The sequence below is a fragment of the Rutilus rutilus genome (assembly GCF_951802725.1).
Source record: "Rutilus rutilus genome assembly, chromosome: 4".
NCBI classification, from domain to species: domain Eukaryota; kingdom Metazoa; phylum Chordata; class Actinopteri; order Cypriniformes; family Leuciscidae; genus Rutilus; species Rutilus rutilus.
The window spans coordinates 48,092,923-48,111,122 of NC_140212.1; positions in this window are offsets into that span (position 1 = coordinate 48,092,923).

Here is an 18,200-nt window from a genome sequence, read left to right on the forward strand (position 1 = left end):
TATATTAGTAAATGTTGAAATTAATATTAACTAAGATTAATTAATGCTGTAGAAGTATTGTTCATTCTCAGTTCATCTTAACTAAGTTAGTTAACTAATGTTAACTGATGAACCTTTTTATAAAGTGGTAGCATATATAATGGTTATTATTATTATTATTATTTATTCCAGACCCATGGGTCCATATAAAAAAGAGAAAAAGAAAAATACATACAAATCTACATTTTACAAACAACAGACAAAATTTAAAAGACATACAAGCTTTCATTCCAGTGCTTCCATAAACAGGAAAAATACCTTGTATCACACTGACATGTGAAATTATACATACACTTCCTTAAGACAGCATTCAAAGTGGGTACATTATTAGATTAGATTATTAGATAAACATTTGGCTTGCACCTTGGGAGCTTAAGCAAAATTCTTAGGGCATCATTAAATGTCACCTGGAGCTTTTTCATTTTAGCTTTAGCATATTTACACCACAAGTGGGCTGTATAAAGAGAAGTACAGTATGCCCTAAATAGAGCTATTTTAACATCATCTGTACACATTTAAAATTTACGAGCCAGCATATTAGCTTGCCCGTACAACTTACAGCACTGGCGCTGCACATCATCATCATCATCATCATCATCATCATCATATAAATCATCTCTAATGATGTGACCCAAGTATTTTACTTTATTTACCATATTTAAAACTTGGTCATCTATATAAAAAGAAGGAAAATTTAGCTTAAGGTCCAATTTGGTTTTAACAATCATGATAACACTCTTTTTAATAATAAATTTAATGTCACGAATGTCACAAATGACAATATCCCCCCTTGCCGAACCCCATTCGTCATATAAAAGGGTCCCGATACATTCTTACCCCATTGAACTTTTATGGTTTGATGTATATACCAAAAATTAGGGCTGCACAATTAATCGAATTTCTAATCGCGATTACGATTATGGATGCCACGATTACGTAATCGTTCAAAGCCGCGATTAAAAATAATAATAATAATAATCCACTCTGCATGCATTTAGAGCATGTTATAAGAGGCGAATCACAACTACTTCAGAAAACCCAGCACAATAGTAACTACCAGGCAGCGACGTATGTGTATGCCGAAATAAAAAGTCTTTCACCTCAGAAAAACGGACGTTCCTGTCATGTCAGCCGTTATAGGCTACTGTGTTCGTAATGCACACTCTTCAATTACATGCGCAAATGCGGCGGCACGCGCTCTGTATAAAGTGCAAAAGAAACTACGAGCATGCAACGTTGTTACGTTGTAAATTAGTAAGTCACGAAATAAAATTAAAATACCAATAAATCACTTTACTGGTACGTCGTGTGTTAGCTGAGAAGGATTTGCATGCAGGGATGATTTTCATTCTATTCACCAGGAGCAGTTTCCATGTTTCATTAACAGTTCTTGTTAATATTGTGTATTCACCATGGTAACTGTCGTTTCAATATTAACCCCAAAATGCCACTTTATTTTCACTTTGTGTTATTTTTTTTATTTTTAATGACGTTTTAATGGTGGCTCATACTAATATTAACAAAAGCTAGTTTGGGACTGCTATTTAATAGCTTTAGCATCTATGCCTAATGTTTATTTCTTAGTAGTCTTTACTATTAGTCATATTCTTACAATTTATCTGTATGTTAAGTAAAGGGGGTACAGTGTGTGTGTTCACAATTTTTAAGTAAACATATAATAATATAATAATAATATTTGTATATATATATATATATATATATATATATATATATATATATATATATATATATATATTCAATGTAAATTGTGATAATCGTAATTAATAATCGCAATTACAATTTCAAGGGAATAATCGGCAATTATGATTTTTTTCATAATCGTGCAGCCCTACCAAAAATGTAAAATTCTTATCAGATATGGGGAAACCTCTCTTTCTTGCAATTTTATAAATAACTTAGTATGATTAATTCGATCAAATGCCTTAGATGCATCTAAAAAACACACGAAAACTGTGGAATTATGTACATTATACTTACTAACTACTTTTTTAAGTAAATATATGCATAGATCAGTGCCATGCTTACTTTTGAAGCCAAATTGATAATCCGTAGTTGTTAAATATTCTTTGAGCCTATCCATGAGGATTCGCTCAAATACTTTTGAGATCACACTTGCCAATGCAATTGGCCTATAGTTTTGTGTCCCAGTTATTTTACCCATTTTATCTTTAATTACTGGCACTAGTAACACTGTTATCATAGAATCAGGTAACACGCCATGGTTTAAAAATACTGTAAAACACAAAGCAAGTAACACTGGGATCCTTGGACTAGCATGCTTCAAATGTTCAGCAGTTATTCGATCTGGACCACATGCTTTATTCTCAGCCAGTTTCTCAATTGCATACTTGACCTCATCAGGTGTAATCATCATACCTTCATCATTCGACACATGACCAACTTTAAATTCCTTCCTCTCAACACAATTAAAAATATCACCATAATATTTTCTCCACAAGTTAACAATATTCTCCGCCCCAACAACCCCATCAATACTAGTTGGCAGTGGTATTTTACTATTATTGATAACCTTAACTTCTTTCCAAAATATATAGACATTATTTTGCTGAAAGTTCTTGGCCATTGAGTTTGCCGTCATGGACAGCTCGTTCCTTTTTATATACCGTACAGCATATTTAAATGTAGCATTTGCCAATTTATTTTCCTCAAATTCTAGGCCATACCTAGCTTTACCCGTTAAAACCCAGTTTTTAAATGCCTCTCTGGCCTGCAAATGTAGTTCAGAGACATTTTCATTCCATCCAGCCCTAAAATTATAATTTCTACCCCTTTTTTGACAGAAATGTCTACTAGCATTATCTAAACAGTCCACTGTTTCATCATCCATCACACATAGATCATACTTATGCTTAGGATTCTTACAATCAGCATTATCACACACAATTGTCTCAGTTGGCACTTCTATATTGCTCAACCTCTTCTCAGTCAACCTCTTCTTCGTTTATATCCCCAAAGATCATTTGCTGTGAGACTTGCCCAATCTAACTTTCCACTTTGTTCAGAATTTTCACAATTAGCCATCTCAGGCTAACTTTCAACATTTAACATAATTGAAATTGGTTTGTGGTCTGTTGTAGCCAGGTTATACAATATCTCTAGTTTATCTAGGGAATCATGTGCATCTGCTGTACATTTACAGCGATCCAGCCAAGATGTTGTATTCCATGCCACACCCCCAGGTATATGGCCACACCCCCAGGTATTCTGCCACGCAATATTCTCATACTCAAATCAGTTGTGGATTCACCCACTCCATGGAAATCCTCATGAACAGAGTTACGTTTGTCTAGATCGTTTTGATAAAAAAGGTCTCTTGTAAACATATAATGTCCGCATTCCCCAAGAGTTTGTCAATAACAATCCGTTGTGCTTTATCACCAACATTCCGACCCAAGCGCAACCCATGGGAGTTATATGGCACCACTCTAAGATTCATAAATCATGTTCATAAGTTCATTACAGCAGAAGCAAAAGCCTCAGATGCCGACACACTTCTTAAACTCCTAGGTGTTACTATGTCTATTGGGCCTGCATTTGCCCTGGGTTTGCGTGCCTCAAAAAATCGGCATACAAATACTCCATGTGGCCAGATCTGTGGCTCATATACATTGTCCACCTTATCACATTCAACAGTTACTTTAAAGGAACTTTATCGATTCTGAGCAGTATTCATCTTTTGGCATGTAACATCACGATGGACTTTATCCTTCCAATAATTAGCCAATGTCTCAGAGTCTAAGTCAGGCGAAAATTTTGTGCCAAAAACACTCACCCACTTAGTCTTCACAACTTGTATATTCCCCTCAGGACAAGTTCCAACAATGCCGTTTAGCTTCTTCCCTCTTGATTGATTTAGACGGGACTTGGGCTGTGCATTTACGTTCTCACTCACATATTTCAGCCGACGACCCTCCTTCACCACACGACTACATGCAGGCGACACAGCCATACGCCCCCTCGATTTCAACTCCGGCGGCCCCTCCACCACACCGACATCCAGAGCCGAAGCCCTGGCCATCGGCCCAGCACTCGGCACACTCCGACTCAGGGCCTCCTCTCCAATCCGGGTGGCAGTCGCCGTCACACTACTCGCTCCATCCAACCTAGGCTGCCCACAATCCGAGGACGCATAATTCACCGCCCGGCTCCGGGCCGGATTCAAGTTAACCTGAGAAATGGACGCATCCCCTCTGCCAGGTTCAGGTTGTTCAATTACACGTACTCGTTGGTTTATACCCGCCGTCACCAGTCGGTAGTTCGTCCAGATAGTGTGGCAAAAAACGAGGGATGTTTTCGCCAGCCTCGTTAAGCAGTTTTAAACAAAGTTTAAAAATTCATCCTCCACTATTACTTGGCCATCAAGAGTCATGTACATTACTGGTTTTATTCGAGATTTACTCGAAGCACTCAAGATTATGTTCTGCTGTTCCTGTTGTGTGTTTGTAGTTCTCTGAAGTTTTCCCCGTGATTAGCCTTGATTGTTCGCCGCTGTTAGCCTGTTGCTCGTGTATGTTATCCTCAGTCAGTCATTCTGTGAAACAAGGAGCAAAGGCAGGAGACGGAGACGGAGGAGTGGATTTAATGATGAAAACACGGGAACATGGAGAACTGAGAACTGAGGGACTGCATCCAAACACACACACAACCTCAGGTGCAATGTCACTATAAACAGAATGAAGTGTAACCTTCCATTTTAAAATAATTGTATGATTTTATAAAAAATACACAATTGCTTTCTTTTTTACTTTTAAGATGTTTTCTTAACTGTCAATTTAATTTTTCACCTGATCGTAAACTTGTTTTTTGTATTTACCACTGTATTTTTTTGTAATAATAATTGAACAAGTATTCATTACTATTAACTCATTGTTTCTACCTATTGTCGGGTGAAACATGCAATTGATTCTGTTATGATTAATGCGTCATATAAACAGGCTTATAATAACTATAATCGTAACTTTGTGTAAGGAAAAGTGTTCTACATTAACCATGTATTATCTTAAAAGAGAAAAGTGCTGTATATGGAAAACACTGTAAAGAGGTTTTTATAAGAAACATCATAATGAATTTGGTTTATTAAAAGACATTGAGACCTGTTGTTATAAAAGTGTATGAAGATATGTTGATATATTGTATGTAAACCAATTGTAATAGAAATAATACAATACTAATAATTGATATAAAAAAAGAACCAGCTTGCCACAAGTCTCTGCTTTATTAACATTTGCTTTATTTTGTGTCATTTGATAAAAAAACTGACTTTTATTATTTTTCTACCAATCTCTCGAGTACAGCGAATAGTCTGTCCATCCTCTCGTCTGTCTCTCTGTCTTCTCTAATCTTCTCCTCTTCATCCGTTGCTCCTCATCCTCATCCGGCTCATCCACTGCTTTCTCACGTTAATAAATAATGGACAGGAGCTCATAATAGACACTATACTGTATATTCGACAGTAGAGCATTGGTTTGAGTTAGGATGTAGTAAAGTAACTGTACTACTACTAATAAGAAGATCACTTTTAACTGTACATTAGTTGTGATTTGCTTCTGTTCCTTTTTCCTATCCCCTATCCCCTGTGACTTTTTCCAGGTGTGTCTTGTTAGGCATTTAATATACACAAAAAGCTATGTTTTCAAACTGGTCGAACACGTTGTTTTTATACTATAAAGAAATCCTTTAAGTTTCAGAATTGAAAACGTCCTTGTTAGTCTAAAATCATCTCTTATTGAAACCAAGCTCAGAAAAAATGTAGATTAATGTAGATTATGATGTAATAGTGTGCCGAGGCACCGCCTCTGCAGAAGAAGGTCGACGCCCACTTCTACATCATCACGTCTTTGGCTCCGCCCACTGATTCACTTGTGTCATCTAGTGGTAAATACGAGAGCGACGCAAACACAGGATTACAGCAACTAAACCATAGAGACGCCTGATTATTACGAGATATGTGGACCCCTCATAGGGCAGAAAAAATTCCAAGGACCCCCTTATAACCGCAACACAAATGTAATAGCTAAATCATGTGTGTGTGTGTGTGAGAGAGAGAGAAAGATGGGAAAGGGGCAGGGGCGTTTCTAGGTTTTAAAAACATAAGGGGGCTGAGCCCGAAACATCAGGGGCTGGGGGTGGGTTACAAGATAACATGATTCGATACAGAGAATATGTATATTGTAGGTCTATGCAAGAGGCAGCCACACCAGCCTACATTATCCCACAGACACACGCAATCAAATGTGAGGTAGTTAGGGGGGTTCGGGGGCTCCCCCGAGAATTTTTTTATTTCTCTGACCTACATATGTGCATTTTAAGGTGTTTGAAGGCCAACATTTATTTGATAACAATAGCTTTAAAAGCATGTCAGTGGGCAGTAGCAGAAATTATTTGTCAAGCAGATAACAGATTCTTAAAGGCAAGGCAAGGCAGGGCAAGTTTATTTATATAGCACATTTCATACACAATGGCAATTCAAAGTGCTTTACATAGAAGAAATTAAAATAATAAAAAGAAATAAGAATAATTAAAACAGTTTAGAAAAATAAAAAATAAAATACAGTACAGATAGTCGGACAAACATTGGCACAGTGCTCATTCAGTAAATGCACAGCTAAACAGAAGTGTTTTGAGTCTGGATTTGAAAGTGACTACTGTAGGAGCACGTCTGATCTCCTCTGGAAGCTGGTTCCAGCTGCGGCTGGCATAATAGCTAAAAGCGGACTCGCCATGCTTAGAGTGAACCCTTGGTATTTCTAGCTGATGTGATCCTAGTGATCTGAGTGATCTGTTGGGTTTATATTCAGTGAGCATATCTGCAATGTATTGAGGTCCAAGGCCATTGAATGATTTATATACTAGTAATAATACTTTAAAATCAATCCTAAATTTAACTGGGAGCCAGTGTAAAGACCTGAGGACTGGTGTGATGTGTTCATATTTTCTGGTTCTGCTCAGAATCCTGGCGGCAGCGTTCTGTATGAGCTGCAACTGTCTTATGGTCTTTTTGGGAAGGCCAGTGAGGAGTCCATTACAATAATCCACCCTGCTGGTGATGAAAGCATGCACAAGTTTCTCTAAGTCTTGTCTGGAAACAAAGCATCTAATTCTTGCAATATTTTTCAGATGATAGTATGCTGATTTAGTTATTGCTTTGACATGACTACTGAAACTGAGGTCTGACTCTAGTGTCACACCAAGATTCCTGACTTGATGTTTAGTTGTTTGACCCCTAGAGTGAAGGTATGCGTTCACCTTGAGAACTTCATCTTTGTTTCCAAACGCAATGACTTCAGTTTTGTCTTTGTTTAACTGAAGAAAGTTTTGACACATCCAACTGTTGACTTCATCAATGCATTGGCACAGGGAGTCAATGGGGCTGTAATCGTTAGGCGATAGGGCTAAGTAGAGCTGTGTGTCGTCTGCATAGCTGTGGTAAGCAATTTGGTTCTTTCTCATTATTTGGCTCATTGGGAGCATATACAGGTTGAACAGGAGTGGCGCCAGAATTGAGCCTTGAGGGACTCCGCATGTCATGGGCGTCCACTCAGACTTATGGTCTCCTATACTCACATAATAAGCTCTCCCATCTAAGTATGACCTAAACCATTTTAGGACTATCCCAGAAAGCCCCACCCAGTTTTCCAGCCTGTCAAGAAGTATGTTATGATCGACAGTGTCAAATGCAGCACTGAGGTCGAGTAGTACCAGCACCGATAATTTGCCTGAATCAGTATTTAAGCGAATATTGTTTATTATCTTTATGAGCGCTGTCTCTGTGCTGTGGTGTGGTCGGAAACCAGATTGAAAACTGTCAAAGTATCCATTCGAGCATAGGAATTTGTTCAGCTGATTGAAGACAACTTTTTCAATGATCTTGCCTATGAAAGGAAGATTTGAGATCGGTCTATAGTTGCTTAATATGGTCTTATCCAGATTGCTCTTTTTCAGGAGGGGCTTGACAACTGCAGTTTTCAGGGAGTTTGGAAAGCTCCCAGAGAGAAGTGAGGCATTTACCACTTCTAGGAGATCTGCTTCTAAACTGTTTAACACACTTTTGAAAAATGATGTGGGAAGTGTGTCAAGAGCGCAGGTTGATGTTTTAAGGTGCTGTACTGTTTCTTCCAAAATTTTGCCATCAATTTCTTTGAAATCAGACATAGTAACTACTTTCTCAGGCGGTTTGATCTGTCTGACCCCAGGGCAACTCAAGGATGTGCTGATCACCTTTCTGATATTATTGATTTTCTCAGAGAAGAAAGAAGCAAACTCACTGCACTTGTTGTCTGAGAGCATTTCACTGGGAATCTGGCTTGGGGGGTTTGTCAGTCTCTCTACAGTAGCAAAAAGAGTGTGTGTGTTGTTTAAATTACTGTTTATAATATTTGAGAAGAAAGTCTGTCTAGCTTTGCCTAGTTCCCTATTAAAAGCATGAAGGCTGTCTTTGTAGATGTTATAATGGACTACAAGTTTAGTCTTCCGCCACATGCGCTCTGCTTTTCTGCATTGTCTTTTCATATTTTGCACTGCTGTTGAGTTTCTCCAAGGTGCTTTTTGTCTGCCATTCTTCTTCCTGACTTTAACAGGAGCAATATCATCAATTACACTTTTAACTTTTGAGTTAAAAGAATTAAGGAGAAAATCAACAGAGTCTGCAGATATGCTTGGTGTTAAGGATATAGCCTTCATAAATAGTACACTAGTGTTCTCATTTAAGCATCTCTTCTTGACAGACACAGATCTAGCTTCAGTGGCAGGAGAGATCAATATATCAAAGAAAATACAGAAATGATCAGACAGTGCTACATCCTTAATAACAATCGATGAAATGTTTAGACCCTTACTGATAAGTAAATCTAGAGTGTGTCCACGATTGTGTGTGGATCCATGTACATGCTGAGTCAGGTCAAAAGTTTTTAAAACAGTAATGATTTCTTTAGCCATGTTGTTTTCTGCACTATCTATGTGGATGTTAAAATCTCCAGTAATGGCAAAACAGTCAAACTCTGAGGTAATTGCTGATAACAGTTCTGTAAAATCCTCAGCAAAGGCTGGAGAGTATTTTGGAGGCCTGTAAATAATGATAAGTAAAATGCGTGGAGCACCTTTTAAAGGAGAACTCGGCAACTCTAGCGAACTCTAGTCACTTCTTCGCTGATTTTCCCTTTTGTTGTCGCATGTTTTCCCCACGAGCTCCCCCTACAGCTGTGGTGGGGCGTATATTTCACAACACAGTCGTAAAAAACTCACTTGCGGCAGCCTCCTCCCCCTCTCTACCGCTGCTCATGTGCGTTTGTTTTGATCGGAGCAAGCCAACTGTATCGCGTGGAGCTATGTCTACTGAGGTGGGTAATCTGGTAATACATCATAAATGCGTGTGTGTTTATGTCGAATTGCCGTAAAGCAATTTGTGTTTCGCGCTCGTTCTCGTTCTCGCTTTCGCTTCTCACGAGACTTCCAATTTCTATCTTGCCGGGACGGTAGTGAACAAGTTGCAAGGTTGGTTTTCCGCCTGGGAACGCTGGGGGGAGCGGGGAAAGTCACCAATATCACCAGAACAGGTTGTTTAACCATCCAAATGATTTCTAGACAGTTTTATTAAGTTAAAAAAGCTACCAAGTTCTCCTTTAACACAATACCCAGATATTCGAAAGACAAGTAATTCCCAAGTGATATTTGCTTACATTGATAGACATCTTTAAAAAGAGCAGCTAGACCCCCACCTCTCTTAACAGCTCTGCAGACACTCATAAAAGTAAAGTTCGGAGGGGCTGCTTCATTGAGGACTGTTGCACTGCAGCTGTCTTCAAGCCAGGTTTCAGTTAGAAGCATAAAATCCAGGTTGTTTGTGGTTATTAAGTCGTTGACTAGAAGTGATTTATTTTTAAGTGAGCGAATGTTTAAAAGTGCTAACTTAACAGACTTACTTTTCCCCACAGCAATATTAGTTTGACGTGTAATAGGCATCAGATTAGTTAGGTTTGCTGTACGGCTATTGAAGGCCTTAGACTTTCTATCTTGTAATAAAACAGCAATAGAGAAAGATACAGGCACACTGGGTTCCCGTTTGTTTTGTAAACATTTGAGAAAGTTACTGTTATCAAAACGGGGACCCGACACATATCACTGAGAGCTGGTATCAGTTGTTTTTGGTTCACCTCGAGCAGATGGAGGAGGGTGTGGGCCCTGGCGTTGTGGCAGAGGCCGAAGAGCTCTCACAGGAGGGGGAGGGCGAGCTGGGCCTGCAGGCTTTGGTGCAGGCTTTGGTGCGGGTGGTTGCGGTGCCTGTCTTTTTTTGGTTGGTATCTGGGGGCTTGCAGCAAAAGAGTGGGATAGTCTGGTTCCAGCATACACCAGTTCTTCCATTTTCTGTGAGAAGCACAAAAGTGGAGTTGCTGGGGAGAGGGAGAGTGTATCTGGTGAAAGGGGCTGTTGCTCTGGTGTTATAGGAGGTTGTGATATGCTGACCTGGCTTCCCTGGCTGTTTTCCAGGAAGTCGTCCTTGGGTGGTGAATCTTCAAGCAGTTCTGATATGTCTGTCTGTGGTGAGCTCTGTGGGCAGGGCTCAGCTGAGATTGTGTCCGTGAGCAGAGGTTGTTGTGGCGGAGTGGTGTTATCATTGTCCTTGTGTGATATGTCAACCGCATGTCCATTTTGCTGCTGAAGTGAAGTCCTGTGGTCATTCATACTGTGTCCAGGTGTGTGTGTGCTGTTCAGATTGAGTTGATTGGCACACACTGCAGAAGGATGATTGATGGAGAAGTAGATGTTGTCCTTTAACACTCTTGAACCAAGTTTGTTTGGGTGATGGCCATCCCGATGAAAAAGTTGTCTCTGACTCCAGAAAAGATTGAAATTGTCAATGAAGTTCACTCCTTTTATATTGCAGGTTTTTTGCAGCCATGTATTTAGCCCAAGCAACCGTGAAAACCTGTTTGTTCCTCTTGCTGGGAGTGGTCCACTGATGAATGTTTGAACTTTCAGTCTTTTAAGTGTTTCAAAAAGTTCATTGAAATCCTTCTTAAGGAGTTCTGACTGCTCTTTATGAATATCATTCTTCCCCACATGTATGATGAGTCGATTTGCACACTTATGTTTCATCAGAATGTTCTGAAGTTCCCTGTTTACATCAGAAGTTGTTGCTTGTGGAAGGCAGCATGTAGTTGTATCCCTGCCGCTAATGTTTCTGATTATGGAGTCCCCCACTATCAGAGTCCTGGGCTCGGCTGCGCTCTGAGCTGAGTGCCGCTGTCTGCTCGACCTTGAGTGCCAGTTAGCATCAGTGTTAGCTACTGGCCCATTCAGGCTGTGTTCGATCACATTTGGGGATTCCTCATTTACATTCATTAGCACTTCAAATCTGTTCTCAAGATGTATAGGCGGTGGTAGGAGGCCAGTGTTTGCAATCCTTGTCAGAGCTGTATCTGGGGTAGAGGATGCTACTGCGGCAATATGTGATGCTCGTGACAATCTGGTGTCTCGAGTGCCTTTGGGTCTAGCTCCCTGTTTGTGCCATCGATTAGTAAGTCGATCGGCTTGTTTCTCTACCTGTCGAGGAGCACTAGTTTCATGGGACTCACCGGTATGCTGAGGGTGTCCATGACGAAGCTCTGTTGTGTGCTCCGTCTGGTTTGGTGGTCCCGTTAGTAACTTTGTTTCAAGAACTGCAATCCTTTGTAAAAGTCTGTGGCAGTTAGTGCAGCAAGTAGATTCCAGAAGAGGCATTTTCTCTCTTATCCTTGAGGCAGTTTTGTTTTCCTTTCCCGGAATGTAAGCTGGTCGGGTAAAAGAATTCTCAGTTTTTGTAGTAATCCAAACTTTGTCGTATGAGCACTGTGCTGATTTTCTGAAGTTAAAATTAGTTGATAAAAGGAAATAAAAAAAAATAGGAGATAAAATGTAAAAGCGATAGAGCAAAGCGCGGAGCAGTAGGCAAGAGCGTCCGAACAGTAGCTAAGCAGGAAGTGCAATGTGAATAAACATGAGAATAAATGTTGAAATGAATGATCCAGTACAAAATGGAAATGCAGAATGTTTCTGCTTATTGTTGACAATACACAATCACATATTCCCAACAGGAATGGCCTGAAATGAGAAATCTTTTAAGGATTATTTTGCATATAGATGTTAATCAAACACCAGTGCAATCTTTTGTTTGTTTATTTTATAAATATATATTTATGCTTATATTTTGCTTATAGTTTATGTAATTAGCAAAGAACATCTGTGTTAAATAGGAATATATTGTCATAATTTTAATAAAGCTGCCTAAATCACATGACTGTGCATAATTCGTACGAATGATAAAAAGTTGGCTAATTTGTACTAATTCATACGACCTTACTCGTACGAATTTGTACGATTTGTCTAAACCCACGTGATGGGTAGGTTTAGGGGCGGGGTCAGGGGTAGGTCATTCGTATGAATTCATACGAATTGGCCAATTCGTAAAATATGTACGATTTTGCAAAAATCGTACTAATTCGTACGAGTCAGGTCGTATGAATTCGTACGAATAAGCCACCTCGTAGAATTTGTACGTTTTCCCGTGAGATCGGGCTCGCTATTACAGATCTAGACAAATTGGGTTGCTTATAGTTAAAAGAATGTCAAGAACAATCATTTAGGCTAGATGTATTTTTCAAATTTTTGGTCACAAAATATATTTTTTAAGACACGAGTCAGTTTTGATGGCTTTGCAATATTGATAAAATGTTAGAATATTAATAATGAAAAATGACAATTTTATTCTCCCTTTTGGTTTTCAATACTTAGCCTAATTGACGACAGAACACGACGTACATGCTCGTAGTTTCTTTTGCGTGATACAGGACGCGCTGCATTTGCGCTTGATATTGAAGAGTGCGCGCCGCGAGCACACGGCTTATACGAGTCATACGACAGGAAAGTTTTACTGACATATAGCTTGACAACATCTGGTCTGACAGAGGACTGTGCGGCGGTGCCGACTGCATTATTTATTCTTTTCTTTTTTTTAATTGCTGTGAGATTGTTTTCTGTTGCGCAAATCCTGGAGATATTCTAGGATAGGCTGAAATAGTTTGCAGAGACAGATTTCAACAATAACTAGCCAGAGACAGCAGCAAAGCCAAAGCACAATGAAGGCAACTTATGATTTCGGGGGTTTACATAGGCTATTGTCCAGTTTCATTTTTGTCAGTCAACTTTTCAAAAAACATTCGGGACTACACTCAAAACATTCGGGGCTGAAGCCCCGGCAAAATCGTTAACGCATGTGCTGAGGGTGTGCTAGATAATTGACAGGGGGAGCTGCGCAATTATATATATTGACGTATACATATATACACGCACTATTAATAAATTAGCAAAACTTGGACACTAAATATTTAATATTAAATGATTTTAATGATCACAATTAAAGTTTTAATTTTATTAAATTGAACAAGCGTAACATTCAGCATTCAATCAACTAGGCCTATTCTAAAAGATGTATTAATTAATAACAATGTTACATAATATTTGCGCGTGCAACAAGCAAGATGTGCATGTAAATCCGGTGACGCTTGCATTGATTTTTATTACAGCGTCTGCTGCAAAGATGAAGTTGACGATCGCCATATTCGTAGTGAACGCGCCTATAGAGAGAAATGCACTTCACATAATCAGAGAGTAGCCTTTTTCTTTTCGTTTTGAATTATTTCGTTTTAAGACATTTCAAGCTTTGTGTATTTGATGTATTTCTCATGTCTGTGTGAGGCATACACTGAGTTTCGTTAGGATGAGATGCTCCAGTTCACGTGCAATGCAAGTGACCGCGCGGGCGCCTCCATGATAATTGTCTGTTATATTTGTTATATTGGTTGATGAAAAAATTATTAAAATTAAGATACAATTTATACAAAACGAAATTCACTTTAAAGAAATGCTTTCTACAAAACAAACTTGATGAAGTGGTCAAAATCATATCTGATCCGCTCCATGTCTCTTGATATATTGCGCATATCTTACTCATGCTGTTCACTTTTCATAAATCAACATAAATGGAAACAAAATAACATCATAATATTTTAACAAATATGAAACTAAATGCGCTTATTTAATGGCTACATATAGTAGGCCTACAGACTCTCCACAAATTGCTGCACATTCATTTAATTCTGAATTTTGCACAAACAAGTTGAAAGGCATTTGTTCAAATCAAGTTCACGGATAATTGTGCGTGCATTTATTAATCATTATGATACTAAAATCATAACAAAGTAGGCTATGCTATGTAAATCAGATGAGGCCAGAATATGAACGCAACGTTTAATTACACGTTAAGCATTTTCCTCCCATAGAAAACCATTATAAGAACGCTTAATGTGGTTTAATGCAGATTAGAACCCTTATTATGTCGAAATTACGAGATGTCGAAATAACGACTTTGACAGATTGACGTAATGTAACAACAGAGTTTCTATTGGCCCAAAGTTAAAGCAGAGGGAGTGCTGAACACAATGCGCCTGTTTAATTGGCTTTCATGTATTAATTTATTAGCTGTGAGACGTGAAGTTAAAGCCTAAAGTGGGTCGCACACCGGACGCGCAGCTCAGCGCCGCGCCGCGCCACGTCTAGGACAACTCTCACCTGAAAATCTGATAACATCAGCAATTTTCTGATTTCTGTAAATAAATATAAAACTAAATGTATATTGCAGCACAGGGTTAAGTTCGTATATACATTAACTACGATTTGAGACACATAAATGTAAATTTATATAAAACTATGTAGATGGCGCTCTGTGGCGCGGCAGGATTTTGAACACGGTCCTGAGCCGTTGCTGGGCGCCGCGGACGGACGCCGAAAGGCGCCGCCGGTGTGTGTACTCTCATAGAGAATAATGTGTTCGAATTTAAAAGACGTGGCGCTGCGCGGCGCTGAGCTGCGCATCCGGTGTGCGACCCACTTAAGGGAAATGTTTTGGTAGATTGACGTAATGTAAAAGCCGAATGTTCATTGGTTTAACGTTACAGAACGCATGAGTAATGAATGACGATGCGCCCTGCACTTTCTCCGGGTATGTTTATATTTTATAGCAAATTCTCCACGGACCCCCAGGCAGTGCGCCACGGACCCCTAGGGGTCCGCGGAACCCACTTTGAGAACCACTGTGTTACAGTATACATTCTGTAATGTGTTACTTACTGCAGTTGTCAACTAACTAGACAACTAGCCAACAAATGTTAACTCCTACTTAATTACAGCCCACTATTGCTAGTTGCGTATTCAGCCTTCTCGCTTCACTGATGCAATCCAGGCGCGTTTTTCAGGAATTTAAACATTTTCATTTCCCAAAAAAATTTGTTTCGGGCCAGGAGGACCCAACTAACGAGCAACAAGAACCTAATTTTAATTTAGATATTCTAAATAGCAGGATTAAATAAATTATCGCAATCCCACTGTACATCAAGCACATACCGCCATTGTTTTGAATGCGCTCGACAACTAACCGGAAACGTCCTAGGGCCAAATACGTCACTTCCTTAAACAGACGAAAGGCCGTTGAAATGGTCTATATATAAAGCTTGCAGGACAACTTGGTTGGCATTGCCTTTTCAGCGTGAGAAATACAAGGTGTGGCGTGTGAGCGTGTGAACTGGTTGAATTGCGTGTGTCTCACGGCCAATGCGTGAGAATTGAGAACCCTAGTTAAATAAAGCATCGCAATGTTTCTTTTCAGAATGGTTCATTTATTGTACATAGCTTGTATAAAAACAATTTAATTGACTAAATGGTTTGCATTGATTTTAACACTTTAAATGCGTAAAAACACAAACCTTTCAGCAGCAAAGAAATGCATTACAATAATGTGCATTACGAAATCAGATTACTTTTTTATTTTTTTTTTAGTCACAATTTAACACACATTACACACTAGGGCTGACTTCTAATAGTCGAGGATTCGACGATTCGATTCGGAGAGGTCTGATTCGACTATGAACCTCATAGTCGAATACATGGGCGTCAGTTTGGTTTGAAATGTGCTGGGGACAGAGACGCAGTCGCATTTTCAGAAGGGCTGGGTACAATTTTATTTATTTTTTCGCTTTCGCGCAGGTCATGTTTTGAAAGATGATGTCCTGTAGCTTACTAATGTAAATAAATAAAAATGTATTCAAAAATCTGCTTCACATTTTCAGCAGGGCTGCGGAGCGGCTGTGGGTTGACTCCACGCGGTTCTCATGTGCGTTAAAAAGCTTTACGTGGTTTAATGTACCTAAACAACGATTACCAAATTTCCCTCTCATATTGCTCCTCATAACCACTGAAAATGGTAAAAAAAAAATCGAACCCGGAGTCCAATTATTATGGACGTTATCTGATATTAAGCGTTTCTGCTTCACATTTTCAGCAGGGCTGCGGAGCGGCTGTGAGTTGACTCCACGCGGTTCTCATGTGTGTTAAAAAGCTTTACGTGGTTTAATGTACCTAAACAACGATTACCAAATTTCCCTCTCATATTGCTCCTCATAACCACTGAAAATGGTAAAAAAAATCGAACCCGGAGTCCAATTATTATGGACGTTATCTGATATTAAGCGTTTCTGCTTCACATTTTCAGCAGGGCTGCGGAGCGGCTGTGAGTTGACTCCACGCGGTTCTCATGTGCGTTAAAAAGCTTTACGTGGTTTAATGTACCTAAACAACGATCACCAAATTTCTCTCTCATATTGCTCCTCATGTTTATGAAATGTTATGATATATGTGTGATATATATGTGTTTTTAGCTCTTTTGTTTGAAATGGAAAAAATCTAGCTGCTATCTAAAAAAAAAAAAAAAAAAAAAAAGGTTCGACTATCAGTCGACTACGGCAAAATCTAACGAATCAGATTCGACTATGAAAATCCTTAGTCGAAAACAGCCCTATTACACACACAACACAATCACAGAAAACACCAAGCAAATGGGTCAATGGCTGGAGCAGATAATAGATTTGTTGCCCATTGAAGAAATTACAAGTAAACAGCATTCAAGACGGCAAGAGTTCCAATCCACATGGGCCTTAGTACTAAATTATATAGAGACTATAAAATGATAAACTTAAACGGAATAATAATATTAATATAATAATATTTTGTTTTTCTTTTTTTTTCTTGTCGAAATCAGATTACTTTTTGATCTAACAAGTAATGCATTATGTAAATCAGTAATGCATTACAAGTCACATACATTATAATTTTTTTCGATGTCAATGAAAATTACATTCTAATAATACAAATATATTTATTTACAGTCAAAAGTCACTGCAGATTAAGTATTTAAAAAAATAATATTCGCAGTATAAGTATGAATTGTAGCTGAAATCTAGCCATTGATGCATGAGGTCCACTACAGTGGACAGGTGATTAATCAGATTTTTCTCCCAATCTAAAATCAAAACTTGGAAAATTTTAATGTGAGATGACTCATTAGATATTGCTTGATGCTGCAATATTTTTTTTACCTACAAGAGTCTCCTAGGATAGAAGGAATGGTTGGATATTCTGGAGCAACTTGGCATGTCTTACTGACCATTGGCTATCTTGGTTTGGAGGGGGGAAAAATCGAAATACAACGGCTTACAACTTGGTTGCAATGTATAGGATGATGCACCAGGGTCCACTGAAGAGGTTGATGTGCAACTTTGCCATCAAAACCCGTGCAAATTCAAGAAAATGCTTTTTAAATAGCTGTCCACTGTAGTGACCACTATGCGCGAAAGAAAAGTTCCTATTACAGTTTTTTTTTCGATTGCTAAACGACAGTGAGCACAACTGCAGTCACGTGCAAAACTCTGTTGGTAGTGCAGACTGTAGTTAGAGTTTTGCACATGTAGCTCCAGTTGTGCTCACTGTCATTTAGCAATGGAAAAAAACTGTAGGTGTCATTGTGGGATTGGCAATATGACCAAAATCATACTTCAAGATAAGACATTTTAACAATAACACCAGGTCTGTAAATTCAGTTCTGTTCAGGAGGTTTATTTAAAGTAAACTTTAGGGTTGTGCCGATGGATGATATCATCGTCCATCGTGATGGCTGATGCCATCGCCACGCCCCCACCCCCCCCCCCCCCCACCCCCCACCCCCCACCCCCTACCCCCTTTGTGTACAAAGATAATCG